The 14,983-nt window shown below is 42.3% G+C and overlaps 1 long non-coding RNA gene across 1 annotated transcript; it reads right to left on the bottom strand.

Annotated features, from left to right (window-relative positions):
• Positions 1-4,674: 4,674 nt before the first annotated feature.
• On the bottom strand, positions 4,675-8,262 carry LOC113562563. Its single transcript, XR_003406980.1, has 2 exons — positions 7,972-8,262; positions 4,675-5,918 (listed from the first exon to the last, which is right to left on the bottom strand). It is a non-coding gene; the product is annotated as an uncharacterized LOC113562563 (long non-coding RNA).
• Between the last annotated feature and the right edge of the window lie 6,721 nt (positions 8,263-14,983).

The following is a 14,983-nucleotide window of genomic DNA, read 5'->3' as shown; positions in this document are numbered from 1 at the left end:
AAACCTGCTCCTTGAACGTTGAAAATAAGGGATAATTTACGAATTTTTTTGGAGAAACTATACAGCGGATCATTATAAAACTTTGATGCATTTATTAGTACATGTTTAAAGATAAAAAAATTATTTTTGATTTGAATATATCGCTTGTAGAGGTCGTCCTGGAGAAATCTTAGTGCAGCCGCGTCGCCGGCATTGCAAATTGGTGAGCATTCTCCTGCCTCCAAATTTCGTCTAAACTGAAAAATTGAAATATCTTCTCGTTATTTATGAATTCCCATCGTCGATTGAACCAAGAGAGAAAGAAAAAGTTGAAAAGTGCCAAAATGGTGGAGCTTTAGAACACAAAAGTAGATTTTTAGGCAAAGTTTTTGAACTTTTTCATGCAAAAATAATTGTTTAACTTAATGTTTTTATGAATATTAAAGGTTCATCGACGATGGGAATTCATAAATAACGAGAAAAATATTTCAATTTTTCAGTTTGGATGAAATTTGGAGGCAGGAGAATGCTCACGAATTTACAATGCCGGCTGCACTAAGATGCCTCCAGGACGACCTCTAAGGCGATATATTCAAATCAAAAATAATTTTTTTTATCTTTAAACATGTACTAATAAATGCATCAAAGTTTTATAATAATCCGCTGTATAGTTTCTCCAAAAAATTCGTAAATTATACCTTATTTTCAACGTTCTAAAGCAGGCTCCCCCCTTAACATTAACGTGCAATTAACGATAAAGATGACCGAGCGCCGATCTCGATCGCGGACGCGCCAAGAGTTAAAGAGAAGCAGCACGATTGCTTGATATTTCATACAATGCTGCAAAAAATTCCATATCATCTGCATTTTTGGTCTAATTTCATTTTTGATGGAAGATTTATACATGTACAAGCGCGCATATAAAATACATATTCAATTACTAAGCTGTTGTATTCGTTACCGAAATGAAAAATCGGCAACGTTAATTATTCATCATTTTGCCTTCAATTTTTTAGTAAAAAATGTTGAGGCATTTTAACGAGACTCCCATTTGCGTAATATCTCGGTGAAAGCGATCGTCGCATGAATATGAGATTTCTTTATAATGATATTGCAAATCTCAGTGATTATTGGTCTGATTATTAGTCAACTAAAATCTAATAAAATATAGGGCTGAACGATGCTGTCGAGTACTCTGAGATAATAGTCGTGTGACAGAAAGCTCAGAAACTCAGAAAGTCGCAAATGCTAAAGACATTACTTCTGATGCAAGACGCTTTGACATTTTTTAAACATTTTTCTGAAATATATTTATTCAGATAACTGAGCATTGTAATCCCTCGCGCGCCGTTAAGCACAGAAGATCCGACGGTGAGCTTATTTATACGCCTTGCAAAAGAAAATATTCCTGTTGACCCCGTATCACATTATTATATTTACGCAACAGACGCGATATAAATATTTTAACATTAATCTTTAACATTTTCCGCGTAAAACCGTAATAATTGGATCATTATTAATCCTGCATGTGTGTCCTCTGCGTGATACGAATCTCCCTTTATCGTTACATTCGTGGCTCTTTCTTAATCTTTTAAGCAAAGAGAGAAGAGAGAGAATTTTAATAAGCCACATATTATCAAGTCTCATTACTCCGCTTTCCGCAAATCGATAACAACGATGCTTTTATAATCATGATTTATCAATAAATCCCGAGCGACCGCAGCGCGCGAATTAATCTCGTAGTTTTTGGCACGATAGTTCTTTCGCGAATTCCAAGTCATTGATTTTTATGCGAGTACCACTCGTCCCTCTCACGGAGGGAGATATTTTTACGATATTCGCAAAGAGCGACCTCGAAATCCACATTTCAAAACGCATAGCTTCGCTATGTTCGTGTTTCGCAATTGGTGATTAATAGCGCGTGTGCACGCCACCGTCCGCGTCGGACGAATTCATCCCCGAGAGTTCGTCCTAGGAACCGCGACGAAGCACTCGGAGCCGCGTTTAGCAGACTCACCCTCGCGTCCACCCTCGCGAGTTCGCTTTATGCCCCGATAATATCTTTCATGTGCGAGACTTGCGCCAAGCAGGATGTCATTCGATGTTACGCTACGACCGTGTTGCAAATGTGTTGGATTGTATTTGTTATTAAAAGCACTTAAAACGCGAAGATATGTTACAATATATTGGGACGAATATATGTTACAAGCCAATAGAGAAAGGTCCCCGATTATGAGATACCATATCGATTTTGCCGAATGTAAGGAAATCTATAGGCAGAATTTAAAAATTTAATACGTTCTCTTGAAGAGAATTTAATAAGCTTTAGGTTGGTCAAATGAAAAATCTGATATAAATATTATTTTTTCTGAAAATTAAAAACATTTGAAAAAAGAGCTTTACGCAGGATCGAGAAAGTGTGCTCCTAATATAAGATACCTCGAGAAATCGGTGTTAAAAGTGCAAAATACATCAGTATTGCAAGTAAAAAACTTTATTAGATAGTTTTATAAAAATACTGCTGCCACAGTCTTCGCCAAATCTTCACGATTCCACTGTCGACGCTTCCTCGTTTCTCTAACCTCCATAGTCAGATTCTATAAAAATTAAATACACAAAACTTCGTAATATAAATTCGTATTAACTTTTCTTTAACCTTAAGTAGTATTTTCTTTCTTTTTATTACACTACATAATCCTCATATTCGAGCAATAATTATCTCATATTAAGAGTACCCTGAATGTCTCATTATACGAGCCACGCGCCTAGCGGTTCCGCGATCATGAAATCTAACCTCTACAATTAAGCAATTCAACAAATCGCGTATTTTCCTGTTACTACGATTCTACTCTATCATTGCATACTGAATTTATTGCCAACCATTTCTTTATTATGTAATAAACAAGGTTTAAAGACTTACCTCAAGTTCCTTTGACATGTTCACAATTTCACAAACCTTTTCTTACAAGGGCTAAACGCAATAACGAACAATGAATTTTTCACTAAATACATTTTACACCAAGAGTAATAAGTTTATGGTGGAATTAACAGATGGTACTCACTAGTTTAGCAGAAACTCCAGTATCTCATATTAGAAGCATATCTCATAATAGGGGATTCTCCTCTACGTTGCAAATACGAATGCCGCGAGTGAATCGTCTAAAGAATCGTCTATTCCGGCGAGCTTAAATATTGTACTAGCTTGCGGAGTTCATAATTCTGTAAATGCGAAATAACTTGTTTTCTCCGAATGCGGATAACTTTGAAGACTGTTTGAAACGGTACTATTTGGTGCAAGATTAAAACAAAGTTTCGTAGCGTGAATCGCGCGTAAATACGCTTTATGAGTGCAACAATGTCCAGCGTAGAAATGAATTAAAGTTACGTTTTCTGTTATGCTTTCGCTGTTAGATATTTCGTGATTCCTCATCGCAATTTGCTTTGAAACGAGGGCGTTTTGGATAAAGATGAAATATTTTACTCCACAGGAGGCTTTCTCTCGTGAATTTTCATTCGGGTTGCAGCCGTTAATTAACTTGTACATCGACTTATACTGATACTTTGCTGTGTTCTGATACACGTTCAGTTATGACAACAGAACTAATTATCCGATCGCGATGTAATATCGATGTAATCTCGGTAATGGGCAGCATCTGATTCAAACTGCGTTATTAAAAATACGTTGCGCGTTATTTGTAATTACATAATTTTTCGAATAACTAGTTACTACATAAATGCGCGCGCGCGAAATGTATTTTACATTTTCATTATTTAACAATCCGATGGAGAGTGTCACGCGGAAAACATTTTTACAGTTTCCGAGCAGGAAAGAGAGAGAAAGAGACAGAGAAAGAGGAAAAAGGAGAAGAGGCAAGAGAGGGAGTTTCGTGCCCTGACAGACGTCGCGGTGAGATCGCGCGGAGGAAATAGAGCGATTACGCGCGGCGAGATCGATCGCGGAAACGCGCGCGATGAAACGCACGACGACGATGGGGCCGAGCGCGATGGTGTGACCCTCGGCAGACATCGGATATAAAAAGAAGAGGAAAAACGGCAGGGAAGAGCAGAAGAGAGAGAAAGAGAGAAAGAGGGAGAGGGTTGAGCTCTCTCCGAGTTTTGAGGCTTTTTCGGCAATTTAGGCGGCAGCCGAGATCAAAGGTCATGGCAACGCCGCCGGACTCGCCGGGACCGGAAGAGGCGTTCTTCGACTTCGAGAGCACGCGGGCGAGGCAGCAGACCACCAGGCCGGTGCCCATAGAGGAACTCCTGCGGCAGACCAAGTTTTCCCGCCAGGAGATCCGCGTCATGTACCGCGGCTTCAAGCAGGTATGTACCCTCTTGACCTATCGGCCGGCCATCATCGATTTTCCCCGGGATTTTCTCTTGAATCGCAAAAGGCCGCGAGCGCGGAATTATGCAAGGGGCAAGAATGTTCTTTTAGTGAGCATGCGTTATCATATTCTACATATTGCTTCCTCCTGAATTCCTTGCCGTGGCTCTTCGTGACCAATGAATCCTGTCGTGCACGATGAACTCGATTGCGATATTAATGTTTTATTCCTCGTCGTCATTGCATTGCAACGTATTTTCTATTTCACGGAGTTATCCTTTGATTGTTTTTTTTTTTTTCACATTATTGCCACTGCGTAATTTCGTATTTATAATCTGTGATGGAAAATTCGCGTTGGAAAAATATTTTGGATTTACAAGAATTTTAAGGATGGTGAAATCTCGATAATAGCTTATTTACTCAAAACGTTTAACGAGCGAAAAGTTCGTTAATTTTCACATTAATTTAGCGAGCGAAAAATGCCTGCAATCTCGCGTTTAATCAGGAAATGATCGAATTTAATTAAGCGATTTCCAGATTCTGATCCAGATCGGTTCAGATTTCCATCACTTTATCGAGGTATCCGAAGTCCGAACATTGTTTTTGTTCGTCGTCACGAGATTGCAGCGATGCGCGGTAGCTGATACTACAGCATTTATATTTTTAACTCCTTCTTTATTAAAGATAGTCCCGCAAAGTATTGATTATTCACGGGCTGCCCACAGAAATTGTGTTATGTAGAAGGCGGTTACGTAAATGAATGGGGATTACAGCTCGGCGATAGGCGAGCAATCATCGGTAAAAAGCATTTTCTCCCAATCCATTTGCCGCGTCATGTTGAGTTAGCGGTTCGTGTTCCTAACGACCCGCGGTAAACAAATTTTACATCAAAGTAATAATGCGCGATGTGACGCGAGCGTTCCATTGCAAGCGAGTCTATTGACATGCCGGGAAGTCGCTTAAATTGGACAGAATTGCGATTTGTGAAAATACAAACGTTCAGACTCGCGGCTCACAATGGCAGAATTTAATTTTTATTTTAAAAAACTATATGTTTCGATACATAATACAGGATACACGATTTATACTACGTTTTGCACGTGACGTAAATAAAGCGATGAAACATTAACACACGAGCATGATTGCACTGAGCAAGGACAATTTAAATCGATCTACATGTATGTCTTTATATTTATACAATTTTTATACGTGTGCCTGATTGCGCGGTGGAGCGTACAACGGAAGTGCTATTTGTGTGGGTATAACGCAAACAGTAGAAGCTTGGTACTAAACAACGGATAGCCAACACAATCGTATAGCCAAGAACAGATTTGATCGCTATTCTATGTCCAATCGCAGTTTTATGGTTGCATTTTGTGTCGTCCATTCTCCAGCATTGCATCTAGTCGATAGACGCGACGACGTAACATGTTTTCGATGGATTCCCACCGAAGCGATTTTGTATTTCTTTTTTCACGATCGATGTTTTCCCAACGATAAGATAATCAGCGTTGTTAAATGAATAATGGTATACTCGCGGCAGGTCTCCGGTGATTTTTACGGTTTCTCGGATATGCGGACGGTTTCCAGCAATTCTCCTGGAAAATCTCTGAAATGCAGAGAGCTCGATTAATAAAACATTATGCAGTGAATAAATTAGCAGACATTTCTCATGTGAAAACTAATATATTAATTAATTGTATGCTTCTTAATATTAATATTAATTGTGGATATTTTATCATATTAAGAATTGTCATATTAAGAATATAAAAGATTAATATGATAAGTGATATTAAATAGATATATGTGAGACGCTGGTCGATTTTCGAGAGTTCTGCTTATTCTAAAACAGTTCTCGTATAGTTCCGGACATGTACAATGCCTTTCCAAAGAGTTCTGATAGGAACAACGATTAGAAAATTTTTGAAAAAATTATTTCGCCCAAAGAGTGGACGTTTTCGACTTTACCAGTGAGACGCTGGTTGATTTTCGAGAGTTCTGCTTATTCTAAAACAGTTCTCGTATAGTTCCGGATATGTACAATGCCTTTCCAAAGAGTTCTGATAGGAACAACGATTAGAAAATTTTTGAAAAAATTATTTCGCCCAAAGAGTGGACGTTTTCGACTTTACCAGTGAGACGCTGGTTGATTTTCGAGAGTTCTGCTTATTCTAAAACAGTTCTCGTATAGTTCCGGACATGTACAATGCCTTTCCAAAGAGTTCTGATAGGAACAACGATTAGAAAATTTTTGAAAAAATTATTTCGCCCAAAGAGTGGACGTTTTCGACTTTACCAGTGAGACGCTGGTTGATTTTCGAGAGTTCTGCTTATTCTAAAACAGTTCTCGTATAGTTCCGGACATGTACAATGCCTTTCCAAAGAGTTCTGATAGGAACAACGATTAGAAAATTTTTGAAAAAATTATTTCGCCCAAAGAGTGGACGTTTTCGACTTTACCAGTGAGACGCTGGTTGATTTTCGAGAGTTCTGCTTATTCTAAAACAGTTCTCGTATAGTTCCGGATATGTACAATGCCTTTCCAAAGAGTTCTGATAGGAACAACGATTAGAAAATGTTTGAAAAAATTATTTCGCCCGAAGAGTGGACGTTTTCTCTTCGGGCGAAAATTTTTTCAAACATTTTCTAATCGTTGTTCCTATCAGAACTCTTTGGAAAGGCATTGTACATGTCCGGAACTATACGAGAACTGTTTTAGAATAAGCAGACCTCGAAAATCGACCAGCGTCTCACATATATCCCCTTCGATACGGTCTTTCTCGCACGATAAAAATTTTTTATTAAATAATTGTTAATGTTTGCGGTCAGAACTCTTTGGAATACGCTTAAATACGTTCAGAACTATACGAGAACTGTTTTAGAATAAGCAGACCTCTCGAAAATCGACCAGCGTCTCACATATATCCCCTTAGATACGTCTTTCTCGTACGATAAAAATTTTGTATTAAATAATTGTTAATGTTTGCGGTCAGAACTCTTTGGAATACGCTTAAATACGTTCAGAACTATACGAGAAATATTTTAAGCTTCACAGAACTCTCGAAAATCGACCAGCGTCTCACATATATCTTCGTAGATACGTCTTTCTTGGACGATAAAAATTTTTTATTAAATAATTATTAATGTTTGCGGTCAGAACTATTTGGAAAATGGTTAAATATGTTCAGAACTACACGAGAAATATTTCATAAAGCACAGAACTCTCTGAAATTAACCAGTCGTCATTCTCTTAAACATTTTTTAGCTTTAATAATTATAAAAAGATGAAAAAAAATTTGTTTCGCTAGAACTCTTTCTAGAACTCATGTAGAACTGTAGATCTTTTAAAATCTAGCCGGAATTATGGCGGAAACTGTCGCAGGACAAAGTGGGACGCTGCGTGAAGTTGGCGTCTCACTTTGCACTATGCGATTTTTTCGCTTTAATGGCCAGAACTATGTGTTTAACCTATCAGGAACTCTAGAACTATTAAAAAGGGAGCCAGAACTCTCAACAATTAATGATTTTCCGCGAAATGATACGCCAGCTTCACACACACCATAATGTACCACCGACGCACGCTTCGATGAAGCTCCAAATTGTGTACATGACCCGAAGTCCGGACAGTCTTGTTCCTTTCACAGCCCTCGTGAAATACTCACATGGTCATTAGCAAGCTTTAACGACGACGACGATGATGATGACGATGTGATACGATAATGGAGGTCAGTTCACCTGACATCGTACGGTCTCTTTAAGCTTCGCCATTGTTAATATCTCTAAGCTCCTCCCTTCGCTGCTTCGGTGGTTGTTTTACACGGACGTGCTCCGCGTGAAAAAGATGTGTATCGTAGAAATTAGTAGATAGCGGAGACGTTCGCGCAGTCTGTTTCTTCTGGCACGATGCTGCACCAAATGGAAATAAAAATAAATAAAGAATTACATACATGCATTAATATATGATATCGCGATACGTTACGTTCGTGCTGTTTTTTTATTGAAGCAAAGCAGAAAAAGCACGGCGAGAATCGCGTTATCCAGAGAAAAGCGCGAAAAAACGCGCCTCCGCTTTTCTTCCCGTGGCAGTTTCTCCTCTTTTTTCACGTCATTTGCAGAACGTATGCACTCGACGTGACGCGCGTTTTTCCTCACGCTTTGGTTTGCTCAAACGTTGCAATTCTTTAGCGAAGGCGTGTCTGCATATTCATCGTGCACAGCACATCGTTTCAGGAAAAATAAATTTATGGAGCGCCAGATATTTGCCTGAATGCTTCAACCTTAGCGGAGACTCGCATTCCAGCAGAAGCGTCGTTTGTTACACGGTTCTCGAGTCTTAGACTATTTATTCAACTTCGTGACGTTCGTTCGTGCTCGTATCTCACCCCCGCCGCCGTACAGAAGCATCCCTTTGTCGACTCTCGTCGTTCCTGGTCGTTCTTGGTCGCTTCTCGTCGTTCACATGCCGCATGCTCGAAACCGCTGTATTTTCGCCGGGGATGTGCGCCGCGCGCCTGCAATATTTCGAATTCCGAGAGCAAACGCGTAAGAGCTCTTGACGCTTCCGCTGTTCCTCGCTCGGAAACTGCGCTCCGTCGAATTTCTTGCTCGTGTCAACAGAAGCACTTCTTGATCTCCCTTCTCCTGGTCTCTTCGGTGCAACATAGGTAATAGGACATGCGGTGTTTCGCGTAACACCTCTTCGTTCCCCCCGTGTCGCTCCTTCTACCCTTAATATCCGGAATTGCGAGCGGGGATTAGCCAAATACACAAGCAGGGAGTATTTAACGGGCTTAGCCGCAAAATTCAAGTCTTACCCCGTTCTAGCGTGGCGGTTCAATTTACTTTACCGGGGTGTGCCGCGTTGAGCCGTCCGGACGTTAAATTATTCAACGATCGCTCGCACAATACAGCGGCGCCACCCGGCAGGCATACGTGGCTGCGTAACACGGCTCTTTCACGCGAGCTTTTCCACGTTTTCTCGTGATTCTTCTCGTCATTCCTACATATTTGATCCCGTGTACATCATCGGTCTTCCGTCGAATCGCGTACATTTCTCACAAAGTTTTGGCACAAACGCGCCTATTTTCGTTAGAGGAGGACGGGAACGAGTGCGCGCTTGCGTTACTCAATGTCTCCTCGTCGTCGTTCAATTTTCTCTTTTCCCGGGAAAACTATGGGAGTGACGAGATGGAGCGACAAGAACAATCGCGTCTTGTAGACAATGCGCCTCGTAATTATTGTTCAGCGCACAATGGCGCGACGATAGGGCAAACTCGGGAATAACGAGAGGAAGGCCGACACACGGTCGGCCAGGACGGATCCGGTGCGGTCAGATACCACACGTGGCACAACTAATGTAATCCGATTACGAGGCTCATTTTCCGTCCGTACGCGCGCGATCGTCGTCGCAATCCGCGTAAGAGCAAGAGCAGATCATTATGGCGCGCGCGAATTATGCCTAACATGCTCAATTGTCTACGTGCTCGTTTCGCACGGAATCGCGAACACGGGCTCGTTTACGCTTTGGGCGATCAGGATTACTTCCTCGTCCACCGGGTTTTAGTCGGCTTGCGGTTCCGCCGATCGCAGCCTGCAGCTGCATTATCAAATTGAACCGCCTGACAGCTCCGACATATCCCCGTGTCAATTTTCGTTGTCACGTAATTGTCCACGACGAAGTGCGAAGAATTGAATTACCCTCGCGAGGAACGAAAACGGCCGAAGCGACGGCCGAAGCGATATTTTTCTCTTCTGTACGAGTGAGTCTCACCGGAAATTAACATGCAGAGTGTCTAATTTTCATATTTTTCTCTTTCCCTTTTTCATGTATTTTTCGCGAGCGTTTTCCGTTATTAATGTGCAGCAGAAATTACGCGACCTGAGAATATTATGCGCGACTCGTTCCGCTTTATCGAGCGAATCGCGCGAGGCTTCTCCTCCCGCGCTGTTGCGTCCGATTTTTGGGGAGGATTTCACCACGTCCTCAGTTTTTAGCGGATCGATACTCATACGCGTTCTTGCAGACCACGACCTTGCGGCGTTACTCATATCGATCGACGCGTACGTGGATTTATGGGGTGTCGCGAACAGTGTAAAGAGTTCGCGGACTTTTAATGACGCTACCGCGCTTGTACACAATGCCTTCTGTGGCTTTTTAGAAATATCATTTCACATGCTCGACACCAACGAAAAATACCCCAGTCGAGAATTGGCAAAATTGCAAATCCGCGACAGGAGGATGTCTCTCTTTCCCAACTTCCTCAACTTTGCGATAAGAAACACGAACAACTTCATCGTTGGTCGCGTGATCGAGCGTCAAGCCGTGACAGATTGATCCCATGGTGTTTTTACAAGCTTCAGGTTAGGTTGAGCGTCATAGCGGTTATTATGGTTTTAGGGTTGAGGTTGGTTAGCTTAGGTTAAGGTTAGGCTTCTAGGGTTAGCGCTTGGATTAGGTTACCGCCCTTACGTTAGGTTAAGGTTAGGTTAGGTTAGGTTAGGATAGCGTTATTCGAGTTGGTAGGTATCAGGCCTTAGGTTTAGGTCTAGGTTGGGGTTTTAGGTTAGGTTAGGTTAGGTTAGGTAAGGCTTAGGTTTTAGCGTAGGTTACGGTTTTCTTTTTAGTTAGGCGTTAGGTTACGGTTAGGTTAGCGTTAGGTATAGGTTAGGTTTAGGTTAGGTAGGTCTTAGGCTTAGGTTAGGTTAGGTTAGGTTAAGGTTAGGTTTACGGCTTAAGGTTCTATGGTTAGGTTATGGCAGGATTATGGATTAGCGTTAGCTTGGAGTTAGGGCTTAGGTTTCGGTTGGTTATGGTTAGGCGTAAGGTACGTTCGCGTTTGCGGCTTGGTTATGCGCTTAGGTCTAGGTTAGGGTTGAGGTTAGGTCAGGTTGGTTATGGTTTTAACGGTTACGGGTTAGGTTTCGGGGGCTTTTAAGGTTATGGTTAGGTTAGTTAGGTTACGCCTTAGGTAGGCTTAGGCTTACGGTTGATTGGTCTTAGTTAGGTGTAGGTTAGGTTCATCGGTTTAAGGTTTAGGTTAGGTTATGGCTTAGGTTAAGGCTTAGGTTAGGCTTTATGGTAGGTGTTAAGGTTAGGTTTGAGGCTCTAGGTTAGAGGTTTAGGTTAGGTTGGTTCAGGTTAGGCTATCGCGATAGGTTAGGTTACGGCTATACGGTTAGGCTCTGATGCCGGTCGGCTCTAGCGCGCCTTCGCCCGTTAGGTCTTAGTTTAGGTCTACCGTTTATGTTTAGGCCCTTAGGCTTAAGCGTTAGCGTTAGCGGCTTAGCGTTAAGCCGCTTAGGTTAGGTTAGGTTGGTTACGGTTAGAGTTAGTGTTAGGTTCAGGTATTAAGGTTACGTTAGCCGCCTTAGGTTAGGGTTAACCGGTTACGGTTTCAGGTTAGGTCGCTATAGGATTGGTTAGCGTATACGGTATAGGTCTTTAGGCCTTTGGTATAAGGTTAGGTTAGCCGCGGTTTTCAGAAAATGTGTTAGGTTAGCCAGTTAGGTTATGGCTTTCTTTTAGGTTATCGGTTACGGTAAGGGTTAGGTCTCATGACGGTTAGGGTTTAGGTTTAGTTATAGAGTTTCAGCGCTTATCGGTTACGGCCTTTACGGTTAGCCGGCATTAGGTTAGGCTTGGTCAGTTATCGACTCTAGGTTACGGTTCATGGTTGGCTCTTAGGCTTTAGGCTTAGGTTAGGTTATTGTTAAGGTTAGTGATTAGGTATGGCTTACGGTTAGGTTATGGTTAGGTTCGCTTAGGTTAGGTTAGTTAGCGGGTTAGGTACCTACCGGTATAGTGTTAGGTTACGGTTAGCGCTTAGGTATGGTTAGGTTCCACGGCTTTTAGTAGGTTTGTTAGGTTTGTCTAGCTTCAGCGTTAGGCTCTCTTAGGTTCAGGTTATGGTTACTAATAGGTTAGGTTAGGCTTAGGTTAAGTTGTTCCGGTTAGCTTTAGGTTTAGAATATAGGGGTTAGCTTAGGTACAATCAGGTTAAGGTTAGGATTAGGACATAGGTTAGGTTTATGGTTAGTGTTAGTTAGGTTGAGGTTAGGCTTGGCTTCAGGCTTTCGGTCATAGTGGTTAGGTTTAAGGTTAGGTTCTGTTAGGTTAGGTTACGCGTTGAGATTCAGTGAGGCTTAGGTTACGGCTTACGTGTTAGGTTAGGCTAGGCTTTAGGTCTTTAGTGTTAGCGTTAGGTTAGGTAGTAGGTTAAGGTGTTAGCGTTAGGCTTAGGCTTAGGTTAGAGTATAGGTTAGGTTAGGTCTAGGCGACTTAGCGCTTAGTTAGGTCTAGGTTAGGTTAGGTTAGGTTAGGTTAGTTAGTTAGGTTAGGTTAGGTTAGGTTAGGTTGAGGTAGGCTTAGGTCTAAGGTTAGGTTAGGTTAGGTTAGGTTACAGGTTAAGGGTTAAGGTAAGTTAGGTTTAGCGTTTAAGTATGGTTTAGCGTTGAGGTTAGGTCTAGGTTAGGTTTAGGTCTATGGTTAGCGACTTAGGTTGGTAAGGTTAGGTATGGTATTGGTTTCGTACGGTTGGCTCAGGATTAGCTAGGTTTAGTTTCGTTAGTTTAGTTAGTCGGTTAGGTTTAGGGTTCAGGTTAGGTTAGGCTCAGTCAGGCTGGGTTGAGCGTTATGGTTAAGTAGAGGTTCAGTACCATGGTTAGGGTTAGGTCCTTAGCGTTAGGTTACGCCAGGTTAGGTATCAGGCTTCAAGTTGTCCTAGCCGAAGGCTTACGTATCAGCGTTAGGTAGGCGTTAGGTTAGTTTAGTGTTACGTGGTCTCATAAGGTATAGGTAGAGTCTAGGTAGTTAGGTTAGGCTTGCGTTAGGTTTAGGTTAGGTCGTTAGGTTAGGTCTGTTCGCGTCCCTTCAGCGTTTGAGCTTAGGTTAGGTTTAGGTAGGTTTTGGTTAGCTTCACTCCTAGGTGTACGTTGGCTGTAGGGCCTCTAGGCTTAGGTTAGGTTGTAGTTACGTCTGTTAGGTTAGGAGGTTAGTGTTAGGTTAGGCGCGGTTAGGTTAGGTTAGTTAGGTTATGGTTAGGTTTAGGCATTAGTTAAGGTTAGGTTAGGTTAGTAAGGTTAGGTTAGGTATAGGTTTAGGTTAGGTTATGGTTAGGTTTAGGTCTAATTGGTTCGGTTAGTTAGGTTTAAGGTTAGGTTAGGTTCGGTGTTAGGTTAGGTTAGTGGTTACCGGTTAGGTCTTAGGTTAGGTAGGTTAGGTTAGGTTAGGTTAGGTTATGGCTTTAGTTATGGTATAGGTTATATGGCTATCTAGCGTTAGGTAAGGTTAGGTTAGGTTAGTTAGGTTAGGTTTTAGCCCGCCCTCACAGGTAGTTAGGCCTTTAGGCCCCTTAGGCTTCGCGTTAGGTTAGGCTTAGGGCCCGTTAGCGTTGGTTAGCGCGCCTTACCAGGTTCTCAGGTTTACGGACTATTGTTAGGTACTTAACGGCACCTTTAGGTTAGGTTAGGCTTGAGCTACCCTCCTGTCTAGGCTTAGCCCCGCTTGAGGCGTTCGTGTAGCATACGGTTAGTTACGGTTACGGTTACGGTTAGTTTAGGTTAGGTTAGGCTTAAGGGCTTAGGCCCCCTGTTAGGTTTACGGCCTTCTGGCTTCAGGTTAGGTTAGGCTTAGTGTTTAGCGCCTTATTTGGTCTGCGTCTAGGCTTACTGGTTAGGGATTGGTTTGGTTTACGGCCTCTATGTGTTAGGTTGGCTCTAGGGTTAGCGCTTAGTGACTTTACGGGTTAGGTCAGGTTAGGTTCGCGCTTAGGTTTATGGTTAGGTTAGGTTTAGGATTACGTGTTAGGTTTATAGCGCTTAGGTTTAGGGCCTAGTTAGTCTTCCCCGGTTCAGGTGTACCGGTTAGGTTTATGGTTAGGCTTAGTTACGGATTTAGAGTTATGCGGTGTTCGCCCGGTCTACGGTTAGGCCCCCTGTTCTCTCGGTCTAGCGTCTCAGCGCCTTAGCAGTTAGGCTTAGTTACGGTTTTAGCGGTTTTACGGTTACTTCGGTCTTTATTCCTTAGGTTATCGGTTATCGGCGTAGGTTCAGCGTTTAGGTTTAGGTTAGGCGTTGGCGTTAGGCTTAGGTTCAGACGTTAGGTTAGGATTAGGTTAGGTTAGGTTAGGTTAGGGTTTGGTTACGGCTAGCTTATAGGGTTAGGTTTAAGGCTGGCTTAAGGTTACCGGTTAGGTATGGTTTAGGTTAGGGCCCTTTAGGTAGGTTAGGTTAGGTTAGGGTTCTGGCTTTTAGCGCTTATCCCCCCGCGTTTAGGCTTCTGTGTCTGGTTAGGTTGGTTTACGGCTTAGCCGCTTGGTTCTACCTGGGTCTTTAGGTTACCGGGGTTACGGTTTAGGTTTCCAGGTTAGGTGGTCTTACGTTAGGTTAGCGTTACGGTTTAGGTTAGCGTTAGGTTCAGGTTCAGGTTACAGGCTTAGCGTTAGGTCTAGGTTTATGGTTAGGTTAGGTTCACGCGTTACCGGTTCGGCTTACGGTTAGGGTCTAGTTGGCCTTAAGGTTACGGACTCTACGGTTAGGTTAGGTTCCTAGGTTAGGTTAGGCTTAGTGGTTAGGACTTTATGGCTTAGGTTAGCCCGGCCTCTACGTTTTAGGTTAGGGTCAGGGCCTTAGGTTATGGTTGCGATTAGGTTGGCTTTAGGTTCAACAGGTTCGGCC

Source organism: Ooceraea biroi, chromosome 9 (genome assembly GCF_003672135.1).
Source record: "Ooceraea biroi isolate clonal line C1 chromosome 9, Obir_v5.4, whole genome shotgun sequence".
Taxonomy (NCBI): Eukaryota; Metazoa; Arthropoda; class Insecta; order Hymenoptera; family Formicidae; genus Ooceraea; species Ooceraea biroi.
The sequence above is the reverse complement of the archived record's forward strand: the minus strand, read 5'-3'. Positions and strand labels throughout refer to the sequence as shown.